General features: G+C 37.8%; 1 protein-coding gene across 4 annotated transcripts in view; it reads left to right on the forward strand.

Moving 5' to 3' along the window:
- The first annotated feature begins 316 nt into the window (after positions 1–316).
- ZNF518A (zinc finger protein 518A) overlaps positions 317–25,808 on the forward strand; it is a 43,537-nt gene continuing 18,045 nt past the window's right edge. Inside the window, exons 1-2 of one of the 4 annotated variants that reach the window (XM_072626390.1) lie at positions 317–689; positions 3,929–4,059. The gene's annotated coding sequence lies outside the window, so the exon portion shown is untranslated. Of the gene's footprint in view, positions 690–1,152; positions 1,320–1,342; positions 1,487–3,928; positions 4,060–25,808 lie in introns of those variants that run through there. The other 3 variants (XM_072626416.1, XM_072626407.1, XM_072626401.1) reach the window with 3 other exon arrangements.

Consider the following 25,808-nt stretch of genomic DNA (forward strand, 5'->3'; position numbering starts at 1 on the left):
TCATCTATCATCATTCCAGGCATGGGAGGTAATCTCAAGGCGAAGGCTCCAGCTTTGGGGGGTGGGGGGTAGGGGAAGGGGCGGAAGCTTTGGGGTGGGGGTCCGAAGGTCCCTACTCTGCCTAGCGCGCTGCCAGCTTCGGGGATGGGTTTTGGAACGTGCCCGATGACAGGGCGGTTTGAGAGCTCCCCAGAACGGAGGCGCCGGGGGTGGGGGCGACCCCCCATCAACCCGGGCACACCTGCGCCCTCGGGTTCATCCCTGCACCTCTGGGTGAGCAAGGACACGGCAAGGACGACCGTTTCCTTCTCAGTCTCGCTGGCAGACACAAAGAAAGAGAAGAGGCATGGCTGCGGCTCTGCAGCTCACGGGGGCTCGCTGCCGCGCGAGGCCCCGGGGCACGGCCCAGCCCAGCTCACCCCAGCTCAGCCCAGCCCCGCAGCGAGGAGGGCTCTCTCAGCAGGGGGCCCCCGTTCGGCGGCCGCGGGCCCCAGGCTGAGTCCAGGGGCCTCTTCGGCCTCCGTCCCCCTCCGCCGCTCTCCACCCCCCCCCCCTCAGGTGCTGTGCGTATCCCTCCGCCGCGGCGAGCTTTCCCTGTATGTAGCCCTAGGATCGAGCTTGTCGGCAATACCCGGATGGAAGGGTTATGGCCGCCATCGGGGACTCGCCCGCCATGGAGCTCACGCCAGGTATTTTCCCCAAGCCGAGGCGGCAGGGTCTCCGCGAGACGCGGGGGCTTTTGAGGGGGGGGACACTCGGGGGTCTTGAGGAGGAGTCGGCGGGGCTGCGGGGCCCCTGGAGCCGACCTGGAGGCTGTTCAAGACCAAGAGTCCGTCAAATAGTTCCCGCTTCCGTGTAACTCGTCACAAACTTAATTTAAAAAAAATTTCTTTTTGGAAATTAATTCCCCAGTAGAGTTTCGAGGCAGCGGCAAGGCCGGTCTCGGAGTCTCCGGTCTCCCCCCATCCCATTCTCGCTCTACAGACCCCCAGGAAGGCGGGCGGACTGGGCGCGGCGGCCTATGCACTGTGTGCCTCCGCGCGGACGAGCCCCAGGGGGTCCGGGGCGGGGGGGGGGGGGGGGTTGGCTCTCCCGAGGTCTCCCCGGACGCCCCGCGGCCCGCGCAGCGGCCACAGGGGAGGCAACGCGCCCCGCCGCCCGGCGGCCGTTCTCCGCAGGGCCAGGGGGCTTCGGGGAACCCCGAATTGCCGCCGCCTTGAACTTGGGCGCGCTCCTCCCCGAAGCCCCTGGCGGCGCGCTGGCGCCCCCTCCCCCTTCCCGGCTCCCGGGGTGTCTGCACAGCCCCGGCTGCTTGTCAGGTGCGGCCGCGGCCGGGCCCTGGCGGCTCTTTAGGCGCTTGGGGAGGAGTTTGGGGGGCGCGCCTGGGCGCCCCGGGTCATGCGCCGGGTGGTCCATCCGCCCCCTAGCGCCAGGGCCGCCGGGACCGCTGGAAGGTCGTCTCCGAGGGGTCTTCCCCAAGCCTGGGGTGGGTGAGCGCCGGGCTTTAAGGGGGGCCGTGTGGTTGTCCTTGGAGGACTAGTGAAGGGAAGCCTCCTGAGGGCAGGGCAGCCCGCCGCTGGGAGCGCGGTGCCCGGTCAGCGCCCCCTGGGTGCCGGGCTCGGGCCGAGGGCCAGGCCTTCCGAAACCCCCCGCTTCCCCCCAAAACAAAAACATATGGGGAATTGAATTGTGCGCTTAGCCTTTTCAGTACCACCAACGGGCCTACCAACCCATTTAGACCGAATGGGAAGATGGCCGAAATCTGAAGGCGCCGAGCGGTCACGTGGGGACAAAGGTTGAATTTGGGACTCCATAAAGCTGGCTTTTACCGTGGTGGGAATTCAGAGACTCCACCCGGGGCGAGCCCTGCCCTCCGGAGCTTGTCTTCTCCATCCGGTGACTGTGGGGACGCGCCGGCCGGCGTCCGAGCGGGCCCCGGAGCCCTGCGTGTTGGGCGGGTGGCGTGTGTGCGGCCGGGCCGAGGAGAGGGCCGGGGACGGACGGGGGACGGACAGGGGACGGCCAGACCTGGCCAGACCTGGCTCGTCCTGCTGGGCCTGGAGGCCTTTCCCCAGCCACGCCGGACTTGTGTAATAACATTTTGTAATGTTCCGGTGCCCAGCGTGCGGATGAGAGTAAACGGGTTCCGAGACTTGGGTTTGACTTGTTTTCCGTTGGGGAGAATGCTTTGTTTGGAGTCAGACACACGATGTTAACTTGGGTTAAGTCACTTAGCCTCTCGTGTAAGATGAAAGCGTTGGACTGGGTGTCGTGTGAGGGTCTTACCAGCCTTAAACGATCTCAGGATCCTGTTTTCTTAAATGGTAACCAAGGCTTGAGTTGGTGTTAATATCTTGACCCAAGATAAACCTGAACCGTATACAGTATATTTGTGTTTCTGTATGAATGTAAAGAGATTGAGTCTTTGGGAACATCATATCAGTTGATTTTTTTTAACATATATTTTATTTTTTCCAATTACATACAAAAATTAACATTCATTTTTAAAAAAATACTGAGTTCCAAATTCTTTCCCTTCTTTCCCTCCCTCTTCCTTGAGAAGGCAAGCGATTTGATATGGATTATACATATAGTCATATAAAACATATATCCATATTAGCTATATGAGGAGGAAGGAAACAGACCAGAAAAATCCCAAGAAAAATAAAATTTAAGAGAAAGTGTATTTTGATGTGCGTTCAGACCCCCATTAGTTCTTTCTCTAGAGGTGAATGGCAGTTTTCATCCTAAGTCCTTCAGAATTGTCTTGGGTGTTGTGTTGCTGAGAAGAGCTACGTCTTTCACAGTTGGTCATCACGCAGTGTCTTCCTGGTTCTGCTCCTGTCACTGCATCAGTTTATAGAAGTCTTCCCAGGCTTTTCCTTTAGTTGGTTTTGACTTCACTGAACTCTTACAGGTGAAATTAGTTGGTCCTAAGAAAGCTATAAAAGTAAATCCTGAGCTTCGAGGGTGTGAGGGCATAGATTTTAGAGCTAGAACAGGATTTAGAGTGGTTCAAGTCCAGTGCCTTAATTTTTTTTTTTTTTTAATGCAGATGAGCCCCAGAGGGGAAGTGACTTGTCTAACATAGGTAGTTTAGTAACTGGTAGAATTGAAATTTGAATTCAGTCTCCCTGACTGCAGATCCAGGATTCTTTCCATTATACTCTTAAAAAGATAATACAGTCTCATTGTACAGAATTTGGCAGTTGATTGAGCACCTAGGACAAAATTACTTTAAAAAAAAATCAAATATTTGAGTACCTACCATTTGTAAAGTGCAATAAGAATGAAGTAGAAAGTGTGTTGAAAAGGATAATCTTATGAAATATGGAGTATTCTTACTACCACATTTCAGGTCAAATCATATACCTTATCTTAATAGCATATTTGTCAGTATAATACAAAAAGTTCATGAAGAGATTATGCACATCTTTCTAATTTGGTATAAAACTTAACATACAAATGTTTTTGTACATGTTGAATATTTTTTACTCATTTGGAATTTTGTTTATTGTCCCTATTTCCATTGGAATACTTAATTAGTATTAATTGGTTGTGAAAGACTTCCCTGATGCATACATCTCAAAAAGCTACTACTGAAACGCTTTGGACAAAGTATTATGATTAAGATAGTAACTTTTAATTAGCAGAACTAATGAGTTATTAAAATATGAACAGCTTATTCTCAATATTGCCTTCATACTGAATAATGTGAGATACTTGATTATCAGTGAAAAATTAAGATATTTTTTGCTAGGTAAGAAGTGATTCAGGTTTTTTAGATATCTTAATTTTATATTATGCATATAAATATTTCTTAATTGGTTTCTTGTTTTAAATATTAAGTATAATAATGTCAACAGTGTAAAAACATTTTGTTGCCTTTTGGGATTCATAATTTTTAAACTCTGATCTTTGTTTCCAGATTTCATCTCTTCTTTTGGTCAGTGTTCCTGATTGTGGCTTTTTTTCAAGCATTGTATTGTGTGCCTTTTGTTCCTCGAAGAAGAGGGGTGCTAAAGATTGAAGTACTGGAGTATAGTCTTTCCTTAAATAGTAAGTTAATAGTTTTATTACTGATCTAAGTAAAATGAACAAGTTGTTTAACCTAAAATGAAAACATGGAGAATTGGAAAAAATGCACATTTGAAAATGTTTAAGTAAAATAATGACATGGAAGAGAAATTTCCAATGCTATCCCCAGGTTTGTAAATGACATTAAGGTTTATGAATAATGAAATTCTAAGATAGAAATAGCAAGAGACTAAACTGTAATGAGAATGCCTTCCCAGATTATATTATGAACAGAAAAATGATGATGAATTTTATTGTGCACAAGTTCAAGGTGATGTTCTCAGGGGAAAAAACCCAATATACTATAGATGTATGGACTCTGAGCTACTAGTTATAACTCAACAAAAGGATTTGGAAGTTATTGTAGAGTTATATAGACCAGTGGTGTCCAACTCAAATAGAAACAGATTCCTGTGGGCTAAATTTTTACTTAGAAAACCACAATTTAATGTTATCTGTGATCGTGTATTTTGTTAAACATTTCCCAATTGCATTTTAATCTGGTTTGGGCACTCTCAAGATTGCACCTGCAAATTTGATACCTCTGGTATAGGCCATTCCAGAAGAAGGGAATCTTACGATATTCTGCTGTGGGCCAACAGAGTGTAAGTATTAGAAACAATAAAAACTAACCTTTCCAAACAAAACCATGGGCCATCCACTTCTAGAATACTATATTTGATTTTTGTCACTGTAATTCAAGAAGGCATTAATAGAACTGGAAGAGGTCCAAAGAAGTATAACTAAAATGACTCAGGAGGTGGAACTGTTTACTGTATGAAGAGAGATTAAAAAAGATTATGGCTCTTTTAGTCAGCAAGGTTGAGAGAAGATAGGATTGAAGTCTATAAAATTATGAATAGTGCAGGTAAGGTGAACCCATCTCAAAATTAGAGAGAGACTCCGTGAAACTTGGAATAAGGTAAGTTTAAGACAAAAAAAGGGAGTACTTGTTTCCATAGTTGATAGTAAACTGAAAGAACTCACTCCCTCTTCTGGGATGGACTGAAAATATAAATTTAAAATATTTATATAAATTCAAGGACAGCAGGCCTGTGGTAGGTTAGTAAGTGAAGCTAACATGTTTTGGAATGTGTTCCTAACCTTTAAAGTTGACTAGAAAATGGTAAATGTAATGTATTATTTTTATATATACATATACATACAAAAATGTGAATAATTAAATGTTAAATATAAAATGTATACTTTTAATATGAAACGTACATATATTGGTATGTTTCATAGACTTATATATGATAAAATTTCAATATACACATGTGTATGTATATAAGGATGCATACATACATGTGTGAACATTTATGTATATACTACAAGCGATCCAGGAAATGCCTGTATCCAGATACGTATATATCACTCATTTATTAAGTGCCTAGTATGTGTCAGGCATTGTGCAAAGTGCTAGGGATACCAAAAGCGGCAAAAGACAATTTTAGCTTTCAACAAGTTGATAGTCTGACAGGAGAGAGACATCAAATAAATATATACCAATAAGCTATGTACAGGATACGTAGGAAATAATTAGCAGAAGGAGACACTAGAATTAACAAGTGTGGGAAAGGATCTTGTTGGGACTTAAAAGAAGTCAGGGGCAGCTGTGTGTGTGTCTGTGTGTCTTGTGTGTCCTTTCCCTATCCCTTATATAACTTCAGTCATTCCCCTCCTTCCCATCTTCAACTCTGTGTCTATATCCTCCTTCCCTGTTGCCTTTAAACATGACCAAGTCTCTTCCATCCTTAAAATTTCATCCTTTGCTAGACCTTACTTTATGCTCAAGCCATTGTCCCATGTACCTTCTTCCCTTCTCAGTCACTCTTCTAGAAAAGTTGTCTGTGCTGCATCTACATCCTTTCCTCTCATACACCTTCATTTTTTTTTATTCTGGAAAAAATAGCAGAACACAGGATGCTCTATGAAACCATGGAATTGTTTCATACTACTTAATTTTATAAAAAAGATGTAAAAGGTTCTCCCATAACTTCCAAAACACTCATGCTTGTTTGTGGTTCCTTTTGAATTTTTTTCTCTTCTCTTTTTTGGGAAGTTTGGAGAGGGCCATCACTCTTACTAACCTTCCCCTTTTGTTCCCTTTCCTTTCAAGAAATAGTAAGATCCATTCCTTTCTTCCTTTCTATTTCAGTGTATTCCTTTAATCCCCCCTTTTTTTCCCTCAAAACTCTCAGAACAGAACCAATCCACTGCTAGGTCCTGGGTTTTTCTTACTAACTTCCTTAATATCTTTTGTCCTGAAGAGACATTTATTTCCTTATTCCATCAGAGAAGGAATTAATTAACACTACATTATCATACAGTCTCTTCTACTTCTCAAATAAATTTATTTTTCTAGATTTTTGTGGACTCTTGTGTTTGTATTATAAAGTTCCTATTTGAATCTGGCCTCTTTTATCAGAAATATTTGTAAGTATCGTATTCCGTTAAATATCCATTTTATCCCAGTGAGCTTATACTCAACTTTGATGGGGAAATTATTCTTTATTGTGTAATCCTATCTTTTTTGCTTTTTGGAATATTGTATTCCAATATCTTCTCATTTAGAGTGGAAGTTGTGGGGTCTTACGTGATCCCCACTGTGATTCTTTGGTACTTAACTACTTCACTGTAGATGCTTAGAGTACTTGTGCCTTGATTTGGTAGTTCCAGATTTTGGCTAGATCATTCCTTGAACTTTTTCTTTTGGGGTTTCTTTCAAGAAAGGATGAATGCATTCTTTCTTTACTTTGCCTTCTGTCTCTAATTGGTTTTGTTTATGGTTTTTTGAAATATAGTATGCAGAATTTGAAGGTGAAAATTTTTATTTAAAAAAATTGTTTTTTATTCTTCAGTAAAACAAACCATTAGTTGCATGATTTGTAAAAAAAAAAAAAGAAAACTAAATTACCAGTGTGGAAAATGAAAAATTATTTCACAATTAATGAAAAAGAAATAAAAGTGATTATTAATAGCTGTTCTGCCCAACAAAAAGTCAGTAAGACTAGCAATTTACTATTTACCAAAAATAAAAAGTAGAACAAAGCATAAATGAGGTCCCAAGGAAAATACCCCAGAACCATATTGATTTTACAAGTGAATTCTACCAGACATTTAAAAAATTACTCTAATACTTCACAAACTGTTTGAAAAAAATAGGTGAAAAATGGATCTTACCAAATTCATTCTATGAAACAAATATTATCTTAATACTTAAATCAGGAAAAGTCAAGACAGAAAGTAGAACACCATCCTTAATGAATATTCATGTAAAATTTTAGATTAAACACTATTGAGACCACAATATAAGTGCAAAGGTTTTTACACAAGGACCAAACTGGGTTTACACCAGGTATTCAGGAATGGTTCAGTTTTAGGGAAACTGAATACAGTTGGCCATAGTAATAATAAAAACATTAAAATTTATATGATTGTATAAATTCAGAAAAGCTTTTGATATGATATAATACCCATTCCTATTAAAAACACTAGAAATTCTAGGAATGGAGCTTTCTTTAAAAACAAGAATAAGCATTATCTGTAATGGGGATCAAGGAGAGGCTTTTCCAGTAATATCAAGAGTAAAGCAAGGATGTCCATTATTACTTTTACTATTCAGTATCGTACGAGAAAACGTTAGGAGATAGAGTAACGAGACAAGAAAAAGAAATGGAAGGAATAAGCAAAGAAGAAACAGAATTTTCATTGATGATATGATTGTTTACTTAAGAACTTTAGTCAGCCAGAAAAACTAAAATAATTTTCAACATCAGCAAAGTTTCAGAATATAAAATAAGCCCACACCAATGATTTATAATTTTTTATATTACCAGCAAAGTCCAGCAAAAGAGAAATAGAAATTCCTTTTAAGATAACTGCAGACATCATAAAAAATACTTGGGAGTCTGCCTACCAAGATACACACAAAAACTATGTGAACATAATTACAAATCACTTTACACAAATAAAAATATCCAATTGCTTATGAGTAGACTGAGGCAGTATAATAAAGATGAAAACATCTTAGTTTACTTATTTTTTTTACCATACTAATCAAATTACCAAAGGATTATTTTGTTAAAGAGCTAGAAAAAATTATAACAACTCCTCTGGAGGAACAAAAGTCAAGAATATCAAGGAAATCAATGAAAAAAAGGGAAGAAGAGGGACTAGAAACATCAAATCTCATACTCTTCTACACAGCCATAATTGTCTCAACAGTTTGGTGATGGTTCAGAAATAGATTGATCAGTGGAACAGATTAGGTGCCCAATATACAGAAGCAAATGAGTGCAATAGCCTAGTGTTTGTTTGTTTTAGCATGTTTTGTATGTATGGCCCTTTTCCTCTTTTATTTCTTTGGGATTTAGACCTAGTAGCCATGTAGCTGGGTTAAAGAGTATGCACAGTTTAATACTTTTTTTTTTAATAGGTCTACTGTCTCTGAATTTAATAGCTTTTTAAAAATAGCTTTAATAGCTTTTTGAGGAGAGGAGATGATGTAGATGCAACAGCATAGACAACTTTTTCTAGGAGTGTAACTGAGAAAGGCAGAAAATACATAGGACAGTGGCTTGAGCAGAAAGTAAGGTCTAGCAGAAAGTAGTTCCAAATTGCTTTCCAGAATGGTTGGAATAGTTCATAGTTCTGCTAGTAGTGCTTTCGTGTACCTTTAAGCATTTGTCATTTTCATTTCTATCATCTTAGCCAGTCCTGATGGGTGTAAGGTGATATCTCAAAATTATTTTAATTTACATTCCTCTAATCATTCGGGATGTGGAGCACTTTTTCACATGACTACATAGCTTGGATTTCTTGCTCTGAGAATTGCCTGTTCATATTCTTTGATCATTTATTAACTGAGGAATAGCTCTTATAAATTTAACTCAGTTCCCTGTTCATTTTTAAATGAGACCTTTATTTGAGAAACTTGTGATGAAGGATCTTTTTTTTCCTTCCAGTTCCATGGTTTTCTTTTAATTTTACCTGCATTGGTCTTATTAGTGCAAAAACTTTTAAATTTTATGTAATCAGAATTACTCATTTTACTTCTGTGACACTATCTGTTTGGTCTTAAACTCTTCCCTTTTTTCTAAATCTGATAAATAATCTCTTCCATGTTCCTTTGAGCTACTTAAGATATCATCCTTTATGTCAAAATTATGTATCCATTTTGAACTTATCTTGGTCTACGTTGTGAGATATTGGTCTATATATAGTTTCTCCCAGATTACTTTCTAGTTTTCCTAACAATTTTTGTCAGATAATGAATTCTTTCCCCAGTAGCTAGGTTTCTGTGCTCATTTGCTTTTGTATATTATGTACTTAATTTTTCCATCAATGAACTTCTCTATTTCTTGCCCAATTCCAAATTGTTTTGATGATTGTGGCTTTGTAGTAATGTTTTGAGATCTGGCATTGCTAGTTGCCTTTCCCATTTTTTTCATTAATTGTTTTGATGTTCTTGACCTTTTTGTTCTCATGGATTTGGTTGTTTTTTTCTAGCTCTACAAAATAATTCTTTGGTAATTTGATTATCTCATCATTAAATAAGTAAATTTTTTTAGGTAGAATTTTCATTTTAATTGTCTTAGCTTTTTGTTGTTTTTGTTCAGTCATTTTCAGTTGTGTCCGACTCTTCGTGACCAGTTTGGGGTTTTCTTAGCAAAGATACTGCAATGGTTTGCTGTTTCCTTCACTAGATCATCTTACTGATGAGAAAACTGAGGCAAACAGGGTTAAATGATTTGCCAGGGGTCACACAGCTAGTGTCTGAGGCTGGATTTGAACTTAGATTTTCCTTATTCCAGGGCTGGGATTCTATCCACTGCACCACCAGCTGTCCCCTGTTTCAGCCTACTCATTAGCAAATTAATACTTCTCTAGATATTGAGAGCTATCTTAATTTGCATGTTGAGCATTTTGTAATTATGTTCATATAGTTTCTGTGTGTGTCCTGGCAGGTTGACTTCCCAGTCCTTCATACAGTCTGTAGTTATTACAAATTAAATTTCTCTTTCTATCTCTTCCTGTTGGGTTTTGTGAGTCTATTTTAGCGATTGCAGTTTTATTGAAGTTGTTAGTTGTTTAGATTAGTTTTTGAATTGACTCAGAGGTTCTTTAAGTAAATCATGATATCTATGTGGTGATTAAAAAGATGTGAGAGACATAGTTTCTAGGTAATTTAATCATTTTATTAGTAATGCCAGCTTTTAAATAAAAGAATGGTCATTTGCTCGTACTCTTTTAGATCAAAGACAGTCATGGCCAGGGGTTCACAGCTTATATGCCCATATTCCCAAGGGTAGCAATTAACTCTGATTGGTTCACAATTATTGAGAGAATGAATATTGCAATGAGTGGTTGTACCTGAACTTGGATTATGTCGTTTATTTGTAAGTTAGCCCCAACTCTTATGTTTATTAAATAGTCATTGTTTCTCTTTTACCCAGGAACCCCGAGGGTCTTCCCCTCCCAGTTTGATTTTTTTTTTTTTTAAGGAGCCATCCCTGGAATAACTACTTAAAGAAGCCTATTCATTGAATGGGATCTCACTGAAAGTGAGAATGTGATAAGGCCTTAGCCTGAAAGGGGCCACGTCTCATACTGCATCCTGGGCTGTCTCCAGTCTTCCTGATGAATATCAGGCCACTGGACCCAGATGGCTCTGGAGGAGAGAGTGAGGCTGGTGACTTTGCACAGCACCCCCTCACTGAAATCAAAGTCAACTGCAAGTCATGCCATCATCTTGATGTCATGGTCCTCTTAAGGACAAACACAGCTCCAGCCTTGGACAATCTATTAAAAATATTTATCCCCACCCATATCTGAGTAGAGCAAAATGATTGCCCCACCTGGGTGGGGTCTGGATAGAGGAGAAAGTTAGCCCAACCTTCACAGACTGAGGTCTTGAAATGAGGATAAAAGAAAAAATCTCCTCAAATCATTGGTTATTAATAATCATATCTCTCATCTGCAGAGAGTATAGTTTTGTTTCCTCATTCTTTAAGATTATTCCTTTAATATCTTTTGTCTTAATTGTTAGAATTAACATTTCTAAGTATGTTGTTAAATAGTAATGATGGTAATGGACCTTGCTTTGTTGCTTATCTTATTGAAAAGCTTTCTAGCTAATCCCCATTATAGATAATGCTTGATCGTGGTTTAAGATAGATACTTAATCATTTTAAGGAAAATTTCATTTATACCCGTGTTTTCTAAATTTTTTTAAAAACAAGAATAATAGGTGTTGTATTTTGTCAAAAGCTTTTTCTGCCTCTGTTGAATTTAATCATGATTTTTCTTGTTAATGTTATCAGTTAGACTTAGAATTTTCCTAATATTGAACCAGCCCTGCATTCCTGGTATAAAACCAGTCTGGTCATAATGTGTGATCTTTCTGATATATTACTGTAACTGCCTTGCTACTGTTTTATTTAAATTTTTTGCATCAGTATTCATTAGGCAAATTGGGATCTGGTTTTCTTTCTGTTTTCTCTCCCTGATTAAGGTATGAAGACCATATTTGTCTCAGAGAAGAAATTTGATAGCGTTCCTTCTTTTTTACCTAATTTTTCAAAGAGCTTATGTAGCATTGAAATTAATTGTTCTTTGAATGTTTGGGAAAATTTATTTGTAAATCCATCTGGTTCTGGGGTTTTTTTTTTTTTTTAGGGAGTTTATTTATGGCTTGTTCAATTTCTTTTTCTAAAATAGAATTATTCTATTTTGTGGTCTGTTAATATGGGCAATTTATATTTTTGTAAATATTCATTAATTTTATTTAGATTATCAATTTTATTGACATTTAATTGGGCAATATACTTTCCAACAATTGCTTTTATTTCTTCATTGGTTGTGAATTCGTCTTTTTTATTTTTTATATTGGTAATTTGATTTGCTTTTTTCTTTTTAAAGTCCAGTCAATGTTTCACCTATTTTATTGTAAAGATTTTCCTTCTGGGGGGTAGGGAGACTCTTTAGATTTGTAATAACTTTTGATATTGTTCGATGTTTTCTTTGGCTTAGTTTTTTAACTCATCAGTTTTAGTTATTAAATTGGGCTTTGTTCCACAATCAGGTTCTTCCCCTTGCTCTGCTTTTAGATGGGATTGTCTGCTTCCTCTCACCCTGTATCATCTGAATTCATACTCTGACATCCACCTTCTGGGATTATGCTTCCTTGAATCTTTAAGGTTGAGTGCTGGAGATTTCAAACCGCTTTCTGACATCTCAGGAGAGATTGCTAAGGCTCTCTGGACCCCTGGGCCTGGGGTGCCTTGGTTTGAGCCTTACTGTACTGTGCAGTAGTTGCTGCTGCTTCCTAGTGCTGTTCCTGGACACTTCTAGAGTCCCTACTCTAGGACTTTGTAAACTGCTATGTATCCCTGGAAATATCTGGTTATGCTGAGGGCTAGAATGTGCTGGCAGGCCCCCTTCCCAATTACTGTTGAATTTCCAAATGAAAAGAGCCACTGTAGTTTCTCATTGGATTTCTTGAACATTATTTGGTCTGGTGTGTGCTTCAGGGTAGAGTAGATATATTGGAATTGGGTGATACTCTGTCTCCTTAGGCAGCCATCTTGGCAGTAAATACTCTCACCCTTTCCTTGACCCTTTGCAATTCCAAGCTCCCATGGTTATAATTATTGTTTCTATGCTGTTAACTCCCAAATCTTCATATCCAGTCTCAGTCTCTCCTCTGTTCTTCAGTACTGCATCACCAATTACCAGTATTGTATATTTTATACTGAATGTCCCAGACACATTTCAAATAATAAACTCTTTACTTTTCCCTATCTCATATCTAATCATTTGTTAAATCTTTCTGTATCTACTTCTACAACATACCTCTTGGCCTTTTCTCTCTACTCAAAACAGCTCCCTCTTTGGTTTGGGACTGTCATGTCTCTCTAGGTTACTACAGTGCTTTCCCTTATTGGTCTTCCTGCCTCAGGTCTCTCTCCACTTTAGTCCCTCCTCCACAGTGCTGCCAAAGTTCTATTCCTTAATTACAAATAGAGCATGTCACTAGCTTACCTGATAAACCTTTCTGACTGCCAGTTGATTCTGGAATCAAATGTACGGGTCAACAATCAGCAAACATTTAAAAACCCTTTAATATGTACTAAATATGGTAGGTGGTGCTGGGGATATAAGGATAGGAAAAAGGCCCTTCATAACCTTGCACCAACTCATTTTTCCAGCCATATTGTCCAGTCCTCTTCCTCCTATACTCTTTGATCTATCCCAGATGTCTCATACGTGATTTCTTATCTCCTTTCTCCATTCTTTGTACTGGCTATCTCTTGTGCCTGGAATGCACTCTCTCCTCAGTCCCTCTTAATAGAATCCCTCTTTCTTTCACATGCAGTTCAAGGACTACCTTCTCCACATAGCCTTCCCTGATTTTCTTATGTCCTACTAGTATCCTCTTAATCTACTCTAACTACTTTTAAGTTAAACTCTTAACTACTTTCCAATTATTTGTAGTTACGTGTCCTTATTGCCTGCCATATTACAATATAAGCTCTTCACATTTAGAAATTGTTTTATTTGTTGCTTTGGTTTCCCTGATACCTGGCACATTGCCTGGCACATAGTGAGTGCTTAATAAAATTTTAGATAGTACAATGCCATCTGTAACTAAGGCCGTTGAGAGAACATCACTATTACTGAGCTTAAAGGATTCGTACTGCAAGTGCTTCTGTAACTTAGAGAAGAAAGAGATTAAGAAGACTGAAATAGTTACATGGAGGACATAGGACTGGAGGGGTAGTCTTAAAGAATGGATCAGATTTGGATAGGAAAAGGAGGGACATCACTGAAGGCCTGGAATCTGGTATGACCATAGCTTTCTCAGGTAGTGAAGAGACTGGCTTGATTTGAAGAGATGGTAGAGGTTGGGCAGTAATGAGAAAAAAGGTAAAACAGTTAAGTTGTAGCTAGGTTTTGTAATACCTTGAAAGGTGGGAGGGGAATTTTATTTTTTATTATAATTCTTTTAACAAAATTTTGGGTTTTTCTTGTATGGAAAACATTTTCATGTACTATGTGATCAAAAGTTAATGGTTTAAAGTAGATAACTTAGTGGAATCAACTAGATTAAATACCTTAATAGCAACAATAATATCATCTTACATTTATTTAATGCTATGTTGTTAATAGAACACCTGTACATATATTATGTTTTCATGGTACGTTTACTAGAAACCTGTAGTAACCAGCATCCTGACACATCCAGGATGACCTACTAGCACAGGTTCTTAGATCTGCTTTTCTAAAAGGAAAGCAACTTTTGAGGAGTCAACAATATTGTTTAATCACATATACCAACAGAGAAAATGCAAACAGAGAAATAAAGACCAATAGACAGAGTTTCTGTCTGACCATAGGCAATACATACATCACAGATCAACAGACAGATCCAGCCACCTGACCATACAGTTACCAGAGAGAGAAGCACCAACATCTGGGTTTTCAAAGGAGGGTAGGGGGGAGCAGCTCCTTAGGGGGCTTCCCAGAGTCTCATCTGGCACATGAACCTTGTTCCAAAGAGCAAGCCCCTAAGGCAGACCCTCACCTCAGAGTATTTATACACTTTTCAGAGCTGGAGGGTCGCCTCATGACTCAGTGCCTCATTAGAAATTAACAAAAGGTGTGGGCTTTTCTTCAAAACAAGCCTCCCCTAATCAAGCTTCCCTTAATGGGCTCCACCTAAGGCCTATTAATGGGAGGGGGGGAGAAGCTTTACAATACCGAACCACACAGCTGTTTTGACAGATTCAACTTTCACTACTTTGAGAAGCAGGGTGTTTAACTTTGAAAATAATTTGGAAAGGTCATCCCTGGGCTATAAACTTTGTATTTACCACAGCTACATGCCTAGCTCTCTCACATCTTTCCTAGTCTTCCTTGGAATACTTCAATTTCAGTGGCATGCCTGTGCTAAGATTAATAGTCAATTAAAATAGAATAAGATAATAGATATAAAAAACACTGAGTCAAAAACATTGATCTGATATATAAGGCAGTATACATTAATCTGAATGATATCTGCCCATAGAATATTAATTTCTCTGCTATTCCTTTTTACTCTGCCGGATAAATATTTTGTCATACACATAATGCATTTCCCCAGGTCTCTCTCTCTAGAGCATGAGACAAGTGGCTAATCACAGATACATTAGAATCATCAAAATATTCCCTGAGACCTTAGGGTAGAATTTCTAGAAGGAGATTAAGGAGCTCTGGTTCAGTGCTAAATAATTGACTACTCAACAAGAGGATATACCTTTTGGGGTTATGGTGTGTTAGGGATGTTGAGAGGCACTGAGAAGTGTTAATGCTGTAAATGGAAATACAAAGTACAGGATAGTGCCCAGGTATGGAACTGCGGCACAATTGTTTCCTTACCCATTCCAAACACGCAATACTGCTTAACCTAATAATGTCTTGCCTAAAAACCACAGCCGGTGTCAAAATCTACAATAATATATCCTGTTCCTTAGAGAACTCTGATAAAACTTTTCTGGATAAAGAGGAAATAACTTCTTAAAAACCAAGAGACTGGACAAAGGACCAAATTATTTCTTTATTGGAATAAATCAGGGGTTCTAAATCTGGGATCTGTGAACTTAAAAAATATTTTTGATAGCCTTATTTCAGTATAATTAATTGGTTTCTATTGTAATCCTGTGTATTTTATTTTATGTACTCAAAGATATTCTGAGAAGGAATATATTAGTTTCACCAGACTGCTAAAGAGGGTGGGTGAGTCTGTGATACAAAGAAGGTTAAGAACCCCTAGAATAGTCTACCAAATAAGAGTTCCACTTGACTGGTTCTGATGAGATGTATTCTTTGCAACTTGCCAATATAACAGTTTCTCATTATGACCAAGGACCTGATAACAGACACAGAATCTGAGTCGTGAGGGACCTCAGAAGCCATAATACCTGATGGAAAATTCCCTCTGTAACATTATTGACAAGTGATCATCTGGATTCCATCTGATTTCCGTTGAGAGGAAATCCACTACCTAGTAAGGCAGTTCATTCTACTTTCCTACAGCTTTAGTTGCCAGGTTTTTCATTACATTTTACCTTATTAATATGTGTCTCTACAGCTTCTAGCACTTGATTTTAGGTCTGCCCTCTGAAGCAAAGTAGAGCAAACCTAATTTTTCTTCCATATGATGCCTCTTCAGATACTTGGACAGTTATCACGTTCTTCCCTTTTTACTTCCTTATGATTCTTCTTTGAGCTAAACACCTGAAAGGAACTAAACTTCTTTAACTGATTCTGGTATGTAATGATTTCCAGTTTCTTCACCATCTGGATCACTCATTTTTGGATATTCATCTTTCACCCAGAATTTAACACAGCACTCGAAAGGTCTGACTGTGGTACAGTACAAAAGAACTGTTACTCTCCCCTTTCTGTAGGTTATACATCTTTTAATGCAGCTTGGAATTGCATAAATTTGTTTCCTGCCATGCCATACTATTTCTTCTTATTCTTATTTCAATTCCTGAATCTATTTCACAGGCAGTATCCTATACTTGTGAAATTGATTTTTTTTTCAAACCAAAGTGTAGAATCTTATTTGTTACCTAATCATTTTTGTCGTATTAAATTTGGTCTATCCTCGTAACCTGTCAAAATTCTTTTGGATGTTGACTGTCATCTAATGTTTTAAGTGTCCCCATCAATTTAATGTCATCTGTAGATTTGACTAATTTGACTTACCAGGTCATTGAGAAAAATCTTGAAGAGTTTAGGGCCATGGGCAGCTATCTGCTGCATTCCACTAAGATTTATCTATTGACAGTGACCCATTAATGATTACACTTTACATTTGATAATTCATTGAATTCCGAATCTTCTTGTTTTGTAATTTAGCCTACATTTTTCTCTTTTCCATAAAATCTAGTTTTATTATTTTTACAGTATTTCCTAAGTACTCTTTCAAAAAAGGAAACGAGTTTGTTTTGGTTTGGTATGACCTCCTGAAGTAAGCCATACTGAACTTTATTTATCACTGCTTTCTTTAATAATATACTGTTTTGTCAAGAAATTGAAGTCATACTTATTATCCTGTATTTTGATACTCTCCCTTTTTCCTGTGGCATCTCTACTCTTAGTGTTTTAAAGACCACTGGTAGCAATGCAGGAATGATATCTGCCAGTTCTTTTAATACCCAAGATATAGCTTGTTCAGGTCTGGGGACTTTGCTGCCATCTACTCATTTACCTTGAATTTAGCGAATGTTTTGTTTTTCGTTGTTCAAATATTATTCACATTGTAAGAAAACAAAAGAAATAGAATACAAATCATCATTCAGCTTTCTCATTTTAATTCATTGTTATCCCATCAGTCCTAGGTAGTGTGGTTTTATTCCTTCTCTGAGCCTCCTCTTGTCCCCAGATAGCTAGTGGGAAGCCCTCTTTTTGTTGTCCTTAGCATTCATCACCTGCCTTGACCATTCTGGGCTTTAGCTCCCTGACGTAATTTTTACAGAACTGGGGTATTGTTTTTTATTTATCTTGAGTTCCTCCTATTGTTTAAACCTTCTATTCATGTCTTAAAAATCTGAAATAATCTCTAGGCATCTTCCTCTTTTTCTTTACTTTGGAAAGATTGGTGTTTTATATTTTAATAGAGATGAGAAGGAACTGAGCTGATATCCATCATCAAATAACATTTATGGATTGGTTTTCCTGTCGTTTTCATAAGTAGTTCCATTCTTAAAGTAGCTGATTTCATTGCTGTGAGTCTTCCTTAATATAGAGTATAACCTTTGTGTAAAGCTGTAGGTGACCAAAAAAATTAATGTACCTCATATTGTGCCTCTCCAAACTTAGCTAGTTTGGGCTTTGGATAACAGCTGTACAATTCATCACTGGGTTTAGTGCTCTTCTCTGAAGCATTTCCAGCTTGTAGGATTGACTACAGCTTGAGCTCTGCTGAAATTGTATGTTCAAGAACCCAGGGTCACCTTCATGCCGTGATGAAGCATCAAAATATTGATACATAGCTATGTAGGAGGTAGTGTATGTTTCAGAAAACACATTTCTGATTAAAATCACAGCAAGATTATTTAAAGATACCTATGAATGAATGGGAAGAGGGAGGAAGGCAGAAGATCTATGTGCATGTATATAACGTTTCTCCAGCTATTGGATTTAAGAGCACTAGGCTTAACTTTGAATAAGTAGAATATTAGTTTCATCTCCAAAATTTATAGATTAATAATGTCCTTTAGCAATGTATTAACTTTTTAACGGAATTCCTTTTCAGTGAAACTTTTGACTCATGGAATTGATTAAAGAAGGATTTTAATCAGTAGTGTCAGTTTGTCTAGATATTTGAGCAAAACTAGAATTAAGTCATCCGTAAATATTTAGGCATTAGTGCTCAGTAAATACTGAAGACGAAAGTAGTAACTTCTTGTTTAGTAAACAAGGAACGTACTAAACAATTCAAAAACTTCACTCAGAGAAACTATAGATACTGTTAGTGTATCTTCAGGAGCCAAATAGATTGTTGAAAAAAGCGGTTTAACTAACAGTGTTGAAGTGATGTTTGAAAAAAATTTTTCATACTGCTGTACTTCATACAAAATTAGGGAGAAAGTGTGTGTTTGTGACTTTTGGTCCTTGGTGATTTATGAAGAAGCTGAAATGTTCTTCCCTGTGATTACTAATAGGACAAAGTAAAAGAGCTGATATAGAAACTGAAGTTAGCTCTGATCTTCAAAAACATGAGTAGAATGAGGGGTGTAATTGTGTTTGAGAAATAGAGACATCTACTGTTATATTGAGGGAGTCTTCTCACTGACTGTGGTCTTCCTCGTAGTCAAAATATTGTATCTATATTTTAATGTTTATTACAGATTTCATTTGTTAATAATGTGTATAGAATAGTGATAGAGATTAGACCTATAACTTCTTTGATATATAGGTTATTTCCCTGCTTCTTTCATATACATTCAGGAAATTGAGATTTTTGCCTATGTAGAAAAATAACAGCTACTATTGTGAATTATTGAGAATTACTATCTCAGTTACTATTAAAGAATGAGTTTTCTCTTATTCACTAAATAATATTCAGGGGGGCTCTAGCTAATTAGTTTAAAAGATTACAGTTTTATTAATGAGAAAGAAAATATTCAGATAGATCATTTGCTTTTTCTAGAGAACCAGAGAATAAAAATTGAGAGAAAAGGGGTCAGGGTAGGTTGAGGGGGTGACAATTTTAAGTGTTCACAACCCTCATAAAGCCTTGCTACACATGAGGGACCACCTTCATGTACTTTTCTACACAAGTTAGAAGATATTTCCGTATTCTAAGAGTGTACTATATAGTTTGACCAAAAATATTGAAATAATAAAAGATATAATACAAACTCTCACAACCAAATATGGCAATCTAGTAAGTTTTCCCTCAAAATTTGTTTGGTTGAACATTAGATTTTCTAATGGGCACTTCTCCCTCTCCATATTTCCTAGCTTGTCTGTGTTCTTTGTCCTGCTTTTCTTTTAGTGACTTGGGAACAGAAGAGAAGTGAGGAAGGAAAAGTTTTCAGTTACTGTCCAGTTTAGCCCTAAACCAAATATATAATTAAAGTACATACATAATAAGGTACCTGAATTGTTTAATGATCATAATTGGGAATATATTGAGCATTCAGTGGATCACAAAATCCCTAAGTTGCAAGGACACTGGAAACCATCTAGTCTAATGTGCATCTGAATAAGAATTCCTTACTACACTGTGCGTCTTCAGTGGTCATCTAGCCTTTCTTTGGGGAAAATCCCTTTCCTCTTGAGGAGGCCTGATCCACTTTTGGGTAATTCTCATTCTGAGGATGTTTTTCCTTACATCAAGGCTAAGTTTGTCTCTTTGCAGCTTCTACCTGTTGTTCTTATTTCTGTCCATAGGGCCAAGTAGAAAAAATCTAATCCCCTTTCTGTATGGCAGTTCTTTAGATACGTTACTATATCTATGGTATTTTAGGTTTTAACTTTTTCTAGGCTAAACATCCCTAATTCAATCAGTCAATCAACTAACATTTAAGTTCCTTAAGTCAATCCTTGTATCTCATGAAGATCAATCTCTTCACCATTCTTGATGCACTCATGTGGATGCTGTTCTGCCTGTTAATTTCCTCCTTCAGATGTGTTGCCCAGAAGTGAGTGCAGCATTTCAGGTATGGTCTGATGAGGGCAGATAACAGTGAAATTCTCTCCCTAGTCCTGGACCTATACTTCTTTCAGTGTAGCGAAAATTATGTTAGCTGTTTTGTCTGCCATGTCACACTCATATTGAATATATTTAATAAAACTCCCATAGCTTTCTGATCAATAGTAATAATAATAAGTAAGAATAGCTAGTAATTATACAGTGCTTGCACAGTTTGTAAAGTGGTTTGCAAATATGCCACTCTATCTTCACAACAACACTAGAAGGCAGGTGCTGTTATACTCCCATTTTGCAGATGAAGAAATGACAGAGGTAAAATGACTTGCTCAGGGACATACAGCTAGTGTCGAAGTTTGGGTTTGAATTCATGTCTTTCTCATTCCAGGTCTAGCATGTTATCCACTGTACTACCTAACTGCTGTCAAGTTCTCTTAAGTTGAATTTTGGAAACCAAATGTAAGACTTCACATTTATTCCTATTATGTAGGATAATGGTTCATCTCAGTGATCTTGCCTATGAAGATATTTTTGAATTCTTACTTCATTATTGAGTGTGTGAGCTATCTCTCCCAGCTATGTGTCTTCCTCACATTTGATGAAGATGGTGGACTTGATGAAGATGGTGGACTTATGTGTATGACTGGTTAAGATGACCAAGTGAAAGCAGTGGAGCTCAATGATTTTGAAAGATCACTAGATTGAAAAATGACCCCCAGAAGTCAAGATTTTTTTTCTTTCAGTAAGCTCCTTTATCTACCCCAGGACTGATTAAAAAGAACCAGAAGCTGTGGAAACTGGAAAAAGGATCTTGCCAAAGAAGCTGGCACAATGACTGGGAAAACCCCAGGGGAGGAGTATTAGTGCATGGCAGTGCCTTGACTGGGGACAACTAACCTCAGAGAAATGGTGATGGAACTGGAGCTTTCTAGGACTCTTGAATTCAGACACACAAAGTGTGGAAGTCAATGCCAGGAAGACCAAATAGGCTATAGTCAACCCATTTAAGATTGTCACAAGGCAAAGATTGAGGCTGAAACTGACATAACTCTAAAATCAGGAACTGAGACTAAAGATAGGAGAAAATAGGAAGACATTGAAGACTATGAAGAAATATGAGTCGAGTCACCCAAGAGAAAAACTACAAAGAAGGAAGTAATTTCCCAATAACTGTAGGCAAGAGCGTCAGGAAGAAAAAAAAGCCATCACCATAAGAAATGAAAGAATTCTTGGAAGAAATTAAGCAAAATATAAAAAATGAAGTTAAAGCTTTGAAGGGAAAATTGGAGCTTGAAACAACCTAGAATGGAAAGTGAAAGTATTATCCAAGTACTGGACTCCCTGAAAATCAAAATGAACCAGATAGAATTCAGTAACTCCATGAAGTGAGAGAACAACTTTTTTTAAATTGAAAAAAGCTCCAAGAAAATATATGTACTATCAAAAAACAATTTGACCTGGAAAATAAGGAGAGACACTTTTCAGAATCATAATAATCCCTGTAAACAATGACTAGAATAAAAGCCTGGACACAAAAGTTTGAGAAATCTCATGAAAATTGTTCTGATTTATTAAAACCAGATGACAGGATGAAAATGGAAAAATTTTGCCTCTTAAAAGAAACCCAAAGTGAGAATTTGTAGAATGTTACAGCTAAAATCCACAGCTCCCAATTCAAATAAAAAATTCTTTAAACACTCAGAAAAAAAGTACCAAGGAATTGAAATGGGATTAGATAAGATCTGGTAGTTGTTACTTAGAACAAAGGAGAGAAAATACTGGAACACAATATTCCTGGAAGCAAAAGAAAAAGCTTGCAGTCAAGAAACAACTTTCCCTAAAAAACTGCATTTTAGTCCCCCGTGGGAGGAAAAATGGATCTGTAATGGAATTAAAGACTTTTAAGCATTCCTTATGAAAAGGCCCAAGCTAAATAGAAATGTTTTAATTTAGTGAGTCAGTTAAGCATTTAAGTACTTAAAATGTTTAAGTACCTAGAGCACATTGTAAGTATTTAAATGTTTAACAACTAACTCACTGAATAAGTGGAGGTATAAGGTGTAGGAAGACTAGAAAGGAGGGATCCAAGTTACAAAAAACTTTGCATGCCAAATAGAAGATTTCTGTTTGATCTTGGAGGTGATAGGGAGCCACTGGAGTTTATTGATTAGGAGGGTGATTGCTTTGATAGCTGAGTGGAGGATAGACTGAAGCAGAGAGAGATGTACATTAGGCAGACCAACCAGCAGTCTATGGCAATAATCCTAGAGTGAGAAGATGAGGGCATGAACCAGGGTGATGTTAATATCAGAGGAAGAAAGGAGAGCATTATTCAACAGATGTTATAAAGATAAATTTGACAGGTAATCCTTGGTAACAGGATTGGACATGGAGTGTGAGAGAGTGAGAAGTCAAGAATGACCCTTAAGTTGTAAGCTTGGTGGTTTGGGGAAAGACAGTGAGTTCACTTTTGGCTATGCTGAGTTAAAATGTCCAAAGGACACATAATTTGAAATATCTAACAGGCAGTTGGAGGTGTAAAACTAGAGAGAGATTAGAGTTGGATAAGTAGATTTGAGAATCATCAGCTTAGTACATTTCATGAGACTTGTAGTTAGATTTTTTTTTTTTAATGAGGTTACAGAAGAAATGCAGTCATGGTCAAAGTTTCCCCTAAAACATACTAAACTGAAAGTTAATATTCTGATCTTGGATCTCCATCTATGTGGAAGTGTGACCTTGACCAGATTAACCTCTCTAGATCTCATTTGAGAGAATTCAAGTAGATGATCTCTAGAATTGCACAATTCAAAGCTGTATGCACATGTATCAGTATTTAAAAAATTACTCCATCACAAACCTTTTGATGCTCCTCCCTGAGAATAGGTTTTAGATTTTTGTGTACTTTACCCACTCTCATTCTCTGTGTTTGGTTCATTTCTTCCCTCTCATTAAGCAGAGGTGTTCAGAAGTCTTAGCGAAGTTTCACAATGCTAAAACTTCTCAAGTTTCAAACTCTTTACTCTCTCTTTTTGACTCCCACCTTCTTGTTTGTTGTTTCTCCTACTGTGCTACTCATGTGAAACCTAACTCTTTGCCCACATTAGAATCTCTGTCATTTAACTGTTTTTTGTTCCGTCAATTCCTCCTTATTTTAACCCTCTGTGCAGCATATACTTCATGATTGGTCACTTTAGTTTCACCCTTACTTGATTAATTCTTGATTTTTCAATCCCTTCTATTAAATATTTTCTCTCTTTTCTTCCTGAAACTGTAAAGATTTAAGAATTTCAAGTTTCTGATTTCACTTGGGACCCTCCTATTAACTTTTGTTGACTTTTATAATGAATTTTCTTAGTAGTAGATTTCCAGGCATCTTCCTTTCTCCCTAGACTTCAAGTGTCTAGTGCCACCATCCTTTGATCCACTTACCCTCAACAGATGGCCTTATTTTTGAATTTAAAACGAGTTACATTTACACCTTGACTTACAGTGTACTTGCACATAGGTTTTAATCCCCACCCTAGTCCTGTGAGGGAGATGCTGCATGTGTAGTTGTATCTTCATATTACAGATGAGGAAACAGACTGAGAGAAGGCAAGTGATTGCAACAAGACTCAAATGCAGGTATTTCCAAACCCAGTGCTTTTTCTCTTGCACCATGTCATGAATTTCTGCATTTACCCTTGCCTGCAGCTTGAGCTATCTTTGTCTAAGTCTTTTCTCTGATCCTTTCACTTTGAAGCTCTACTTTGTTTTCTCTTAAGCTAACTCCACTAACTGAGCCCCTATCCTACCCTTTTAATAGTGTCATAGGAATTTTGCTCTTTAATTCTAGCTTTATTACTCCTGCATTGGTTTCTTCAAACGTGTAATTCTCTCTCTCTTTTTCTGACAAATCTCTGTCAAACCCTGTTGATCCTTCAATGACTGACCTATTTTCCTGTTCTTTTCTCCACTGAAGTTCTCAAAAGAACGAATCTATCGCTTCAAATAACTTCTATTTGTTCAAGGAAGTATAAACATAAACGGGCAACTATAAGCAAAATTATGGAGTTTGCTTTCCTACAAAATTTTTTTGTAATAAATAAGATATTTTGTAATCATTTTAGTAAAGGAATGTGTAGTGTTAAGATTATGGATCAATTCTAGGAAAAACTGGAAAAATTGTATATGTGTAGATTTAGCTAATACTTAATAGTATGGTCTTGAACTTATCAGTTAAGGAAAAGGGACTTAGAAATCATTGGAATGTAGATTGTACCCAGAAGACATTTTTCTAGGGTAAGGGTGGGGAACCTGCAGCCTCAAAGCCACATGTAGCCCTCTAGGTCTTTAAGTTCAGCCCGTGAAGTTTAGATTCAGTCAAAGGGCCACACTTGAGGATTTAGAGGGCCACATGTAGCCTCGAGGCCACAGGTTCCCCTAGTAGGATGCTACTATAGCCTGAATATCCAATAAAATGCAAGGAATAATCAAAGATATTCAAAATAAAAAACCCCAAACATTCTTGTACCAAACTATGTGCTGTTTCTACACTTGTAAATCTGTGTTTAGTCTAGTTTTAGCACTTTAAGAGAGGAATTGTAGTGATTCTGCCCCAGAAAATTAATTGTGATTTCAGGGAGTGATGTATAGATACTTTTTATTTTCTCCCATGAGGTATGCTGGTATTCTGAGTAGTGTCCACTGAGTAGTATCCACTTGTAGAGAGTGGTCTGTGCTAAAAGTCGAACAAATAGTAAAGTTTATTCAGGAGTGGACGATGGGGGTGAATATGAAGGGACTAGTTCATATCGTTACTTTTTTTCAAAGAAATGTTTAGATAACACATATTCTTATTTTTTCTTTTCCTTACAAAGTAGGATTCTTGAGGGTAGGGAATCTGTCTTGTTGATATGTGTTAAACACATATAAAATATATAGCAGTATGCAATCTTGGTATGCTTCAGTGAATTTACGTTCTCATTGATTAGGGTTACATTCTCATTTTTGCTGGTGCTGCATGTAGTCAATCTGTTATAGAAGTTCTACCTGAAATGCGTTAGAACCCTTATTTTGTTTTTTGTAATATTTTGGTACCACATTAAAGCATGGGCAGTCTGCCTTCTGTGGTTCTTTGTTTTTTCTACATGACATTTTTCATCCTATTTTCCGTTTATACGTAGCTTTGGTTCTTAATACTGCTTGTTGCTTGGAAGTGATCGTTGACAGTATACTCAATATTCATATATCCTTTTATGCTTTTTCAATGCCGTTGACAATACAGTTTTGATCCTTATATCATGACTTTTTATGATTCATAGCCATATGACATCACCAGGATTCTATTAGCATTAAAAAGATGAACTTTGGAGGAGTAGGCAACTTGGAATCATTGAAAGCCTTTTCACCATTTCAATATTCCCAGCAAGTGATCTTCTTCCCCTTACTGTGCCTTTATAGATGTTAGGTCAGTATCTTTTGAATGATTAGTGATTTCATTTAACAAATCCTGTAGGATTTTGTAGAGGCAGTGTGG

This window comes from Notamacropus eugenii, chromosome 1 (genome assembly GCF_028372415.1).
Source record: "Notamacropus eugenii isolate mMacEug1 chromosome 1, mMacEug1.pri_v2, whole genome shotgun sequence".
NCBI lineage: Eukaryota > Metazoa > Chordata > Mammalia > Diprotodontia > Macropodidae > Notamacropus > Notamacropus eugenii.